Source organism: Littorina saxatilis, linkage group LG3, assembly GCF_037325665.1.
Source record: "Littorina saxatilis isolate snail1 linkage group LG3, US_GU_Lsax_2.0, whole genome shotgun sequence".
Classification (NCBI taxonomy): Eukaryota; Metazoa; Mollusca; class Gastropoda; order Littorinimorpha; family Littorinidae; genus Littorina; species Littorina saxatilis.
Genome location: NC_090247.1, coordinates 32,504,408 through 32,510,420, shown reverse-complemented (window position 1 = coordinate 32,510,420; position 6,013 = coordinate 32,504,408).

The window sequence follows — 6,013 nt, the reverse complement described above, 5'->3', positions numbered from 1 at the left end:
AATTCCACTCTAAAAATGTTCATCCATTTCTTTATTGCATTTTTGCTTTTAGAATTCCCAACAAATTATTCCAGAACCTTTTCTTCTTTCCCCGTCACATATCTAACTGTCCTGCAGTATGACTGTGCATAAAATATAATGCAATCGTTCTACGCATCAAGGGAAGTAACTATTGCTTGAGGAATACAAGCATTCGCCAGACACTGGTGACTTCCCTCGATTTGATCAATGGCCACCGTTCTAATCAAGGGAGGTCACTAATGGTTGACGAATGCTAACAACAACAACAACAACAACAACAACAACAACAACAACAACAACAACAACTCACCAGGGGTCCCCACGGACGCCTCCCCTAGAGGGTCCCGGGATCCCCACTGGCTTTGAATGTTTCAGTGTGTGTGTTGTACGTCTGTGTGGTGTGTGCGTGTAGAACTATTCTATATCTCTGTGGAATGTATGAGAGACTAGAGGAATACCCGGCTTCGCCGGGGTGAATCGCGAGTCAGAGACAGCCAGCGTGGCGGTTCACCACAATCACCTTTGAAGGCGAAGTCCTGTCAAACGGGATTGAGAATTTTAGAGCTTATTTCTAAGCCCTATATTATCTGTTATGGCTTCTCAAATGCCAGAACATTCACAGAAGAAAGTCGCCAGACCCCATCACAAACAGAACTCTACAATCCACAGGTGTTGCCTCCACACACACACACACACATAGACACAGACACAGAAGCCGTATACTATCTATCTATATCTATAAATATATAGAGATAGATGACAGTGGATTTTTCGCGTGGCTATAAATTGATTCGACCTTTTCACTTTTACAGTGAGGACAACTTACGGGTACATGCAAGGAAAGCCCACAACTTCTAAGGCGAACAACTCTGCAGAGTCTGCTGTGAAGGGCTACGGTAGTCTTCCTGTCACACTCGACCCCCTTTGAATGAACTTAGGTCACTCCCAGGTGGAATGGGAACAGCACGAAAATGATTCAGTGGCCTGAACATTTCATGTCGAGTCCCATCGCTGTCGACGACGCCAAATGTAACCGAGTGCCTAAACACCACAATCACCTTTGAAGGCGAAGTCCACTCAAACGGGATTGAGATTAACTGTTATGGCTTCTCGAAGGAAGGCCTGAACATACTGACACGTTAAAATTAATATTAAAAGTCCTACGGTTTTGAGCCATTAAGGACTTGAGTGTTTGTCCGCTTTCAAAAAGAGGAAAGAAAGAAACAAAAAATAAGGAGAGGAGGGCAGGGGGTGGGGTTGAGTTGATAATGCTCTGCCGTGGAATTTGTTAAAATGAAAAGTAGTTAAGATGTTTCTTGGTAAGAATTATAAGTCTGTATTCTATATCTTGAATAACGGGTTTGTAAAATGATTTTTTTAAAAATTCAAATCGAGTTAAAAAGTGGAACCTTTCAGGATCACCAATAAAACCAAATAGATGAGCAAGTAAGAGGAACACGAACAATAAATCTCAAAACTTTTTACAAATAAAAGGATTAAGATGTAAGCCACGAAGGCCGTGGTAATAAAAACAATATGTACAGTTTGGCGACTTGTGGGCATACTGACACGTTAAAATTAATATTAAAAGTCCTACGGTTTTGAGCCATTAAGGACTTGAGTGTTTGTCCGCTTTGACACACCAAGCCATACTGACACGTTAAAATTAATATTAATATTAAAAGTCCTACGGTTTTGAGCCATTAAGGACTTGAGTGTTTGTCCGCTTTCACCATACTGACACACCAATTCCACTAGACCACATCACAAACAGAACTCTACAATCCACAGGTGTTGCCCACACACACACACAAACACACACACACAGAGAGAAGCCGTATATATATATATGTATATATATATCTATATCTATAAATATATAGAGATAGATGACAGTGTATTTTTCGCGTGGCTATAAATTGATTCGACCTTTTTACTTTTACAGTAAGAACAACTTACGGGTGCAATCGTGACATTCTAAAAATAGTAACGTAGTAACGGGAATATGGATTGACGCCACACGGAGGAAGGGAGATAATCGCGGCTGAAAACACTGGAGAAGATAAGGAAGAGTTACTGGTAGTGGATCCCGACAACAACAACAACCAAAAAAAAATTAAAAAAATCGGTTCAGCGCGCACAGCGCTGCGCGCTGAGAGCACGTGTTGAAATATCTCATCGATGAGGTTGTGTCCGGGGTGTAGCTGAATACGGTGTCCAAATTTGAAAAAGATCCACCGAGAACTTTGGCCGTGCATCGTGAACAGACAGACAGACAGACAGACAGACAGACACTAGTCGTATATATATATATAGATAGAGCAGGGGCGGATCAGTTCATTTTATGGGGGGGGGGGGGTTCCAAAAGTATATTGTGAAGATATGGGTGTGAAGGCGCGAAGCGCCGAGTCGACGGGGGGTCCGGGGGCATGCCCCCCCCGGGAAATTTTGAAAAAAAGGATGCAAAATGGTGCAATCTGGTGCATTCTGAGGATGATCATTACCAGTTTCAGGCAGCAGATTTTGTCACTGATTAAGACCCCAAAAATTGAAACTCAACCCCAAAAAACACAAATATTTTTATTTTTTGGCTGGGGGGGGGGGGGGGGGGTTCCGGAAATCCCAGACCCCCCCCCCCCCTCGTCCGCCCCTGTAGAGCGTGTGTGTGCATGAGCATCGTCAGCTGTGTGTGTGTCCTGTATATATATGTGTGTGTGTGTGCTGTGTGCTGTGTGTGTGTGTGTGTGTGTGTGTCCTGTGTGTGTGTGTGTGTGTGTGTGTGTGTTTGTGGCGATGAGATACAAAGGCGCGGCCGGGAACCTTTGTGTGACTGAGGTACGTCATGGTTTTTACAAGCAAAGTTCAGTCTACACACCGGGATCACAAATTCAACCTGCACAACCTTTTACATGATTTCATTGTTTGCCTAATAGTAGGGGTTCTATTTGTCAAAATCTTTCAAATTTGTGTTACATTTATAAAACTTGGCAGAGTGATAGAGTAAGTGATCCTAAAGAAATTTAGAAACACGGCCATCGCAATTTCTCACTTTCAGTATCTATTTTTAGAACAATTCAAAATGGCCGCCATTTGACCCTAGAAATGCTAATATCTCAGGAACCATATGCACTACAAACATCAAAATTTGCACGACCACTCTCATGAAGTAGTGTTGTAACATCGAACTATATAACACATGTTGTTATATATCCAAGGTCAAAGATCAAGGTCAAATAGAAAGTCAGTGTCACGTTTTGGTAAGTGACTGTAAAATGCTAATTTCTCAGTAACCATATGTACTTGGATCATAAAATGTGATAGATAGTATCATAAGGTAATGCTTTCACACCCATAGTTAATTCACTTATGTCATTGTACATTCAAGGTCAAATGTCAAGGTCAAACGAGAGGTGCCGGCAGGTAATTCTAGGAATGCTAATTTCTGAGCACCAACATGAAGTGGGAATACCGGATTTGGTAAACATATTACCTGCTATGTATATATCTTCACATTATTGTGCATTAAAGTTCAAGGTCAAACAGGTATGCACCTGATATAATTATAGTTCATAACACAGGTGCTGTCCATTTCCAAAACCAGTCAAGATCCATTCAGCATGCAGGGACACAAGTGCACTTGCAAAGTGCTGTGCATTTCAACACAGCCTTACGACACCGGCACCGCATGCTCTTGCATCCCTTTTTGCAGCCACACTTCCACAGTTCACGGCATGTCTTCGAAGCCTCGTCCAGGGCAGTCCAGAATGGTTGCCAAGCACCATTGACAAATTGCCAACCCCAGTCGCCAGGGTTTGGAAGACTAGGCGTGGCGACTTCAGCCTGACCCCAGATATGTCCTCCTTGATAAACAGCTCTCCTTGCATGCTGCAAAAGGGCTTCGCTAGTTGGAGGAATGTTGTCGATCTGGCGGCCAACCTTTGCAAACAGGTGTCCCCTCGCAGAGTTGACATCCGGAAAGTTGCTTGTTCTGTCATACAAAAGTACAACATATCTCTCCGGCAAGGCTCTGTCATATGCGGAGATCTCTGTGGGTGCTTCTGACAGAGACTGAAAGGCCTCGCTGATGTCAGGAAACAGGTACCACACATCCCATGCTGTTTTCTTTCCAATGCTGCTGAACGACGAGACCGTATCACAGCCGCTGAAGCTGTGGAACAGTGGCAGACAGCTGGCTTTTTCTGGTCCCAACATGCTGGCGATGTCATGTGCAGAGATGTACCGGTAATTCTGGCCGACTCCCACAGCGATCCACACTTCAAGCCCAGGGTGACGGGCAGCAGCAGCAATGGCGAGCACAACAACATCAGTATCCACCGTTCTTATCAGGATCCGCCTGTGATTCTGAGCTGCATCGGAGAGGTGTACAATCAATCTGGTGTCAGCCTCCTCATGACTGCAGGGTGACAGTTTTGTCTGGGCATCAAGTGGGCGGTTGGAGAGAACAATGGGGCCTTGGGTTGTGATGACGAGTTTGTCTGTGTCAAGTTCGATCACCTTCTGCCCCAAGAAACTGAACAGTTCCTGTTTGTTTTGGTCGACACGGAGAAAGCTGTTCCAGTCAACTGGCATGATCCCATCACCTGTTACCCGTTTCCGTCGACCTGTTCCTCTTTTTTCTCTCATGCCACTCTTGAGACTGTCACTTGCGTACCTGTCCCAGACAATGTCTATTCGAGAAGCTTTCTGCAGGAGTTGCTTGATGTAGGGAAGGAAGACTTCTGAGGCATAGCAAGAGAAGGTTTTGCATGTGCGGGGCTTCAGGAAGTGGACAACTGCAGCTCCATCAACAGGGACAGTGTCTGTCTCAGGAAACTCAGTTGGTGGGGGTGGCACAAGAGGTTCCAAAACCCCCAGAAGAGCAGACTTTGTTGTCGACCTCAGCTTTCCTTCACATGACAGCGATGGAGGAAATGCCTGATTTTCATGCTGGAAAAAAATCTTTCAGGCCCCCAGCATATTGGATGGTCCTGTCGACAGAAATTAGATAGCATGTGTTAATACACCACACACACACACACACACACACACACACACACACACACACACACACACACACACACACACACACACACACACACTCACACACAGACACAAACACACACATTGATCACATGGTATATATCATGGTATATGTATATTTATATCTCAGAGATCAGCCTACCTTGGCTGGGTTTAAAACTCAGCTAAAGAGCTACTTGTTTCGCAAGTTCTATCACTGAAAAAATGAAACTGTCTGCTTGGACATTTTTGCTGTTCTCTATCACCTATCTTTGTTTGTTTAGAGTGGCTTTTTTTGTATGATGATGGTGAGTGTATGTGTGTGTGTGTGGGGGGGCTGTATGTGGAGGTGGGGGCGGTAATAATTGTCATATTTCGTTTTATTTTGTTAATTTTCTGTGTTAATGGTCTAAATGGTAGTGTATGCTTTGATTGTTCTTGCTTTTGGTGAATCCGTGAGTTAGTGCATTGAGTTTTTCAACTGATAAGATGTGCGCTTTATAAATGCTATTCATTATTATTTTATTTTATTATATATTTGACATCATAATTGTCACCACATTACTCCTATACCCACCCCCCCCCCCCCACGCCTCCAGATAGTGGCCACTTTTACTTCATGGATGATAAGACAGAGAAAAAAGTATGAAATGGTGGGTTTTTTTACAACTCACAATCACAATGAAGGTGTCACATCAAGAATTAAGTGATATGGAGAGCCTGAACCACAGGAGCAGAACCACAGTCATGTACTGAGGAAGCCCTGATAGGTATTGATCACAACACAGGGTCTTCAGAGTGAGCAGCAACTGCTAAACTGCAAAAGAAAAAGAAAAACACACACTGGGGTAGATAGGGGTACCTTGGTGGTGTAATTTGAGGACGGGCTCATGATACCCTAATGGGACCTTAATACCCCAAAATGTCCGATGTACTCCCCACCGTTGAAACACACACACACACACACACACAC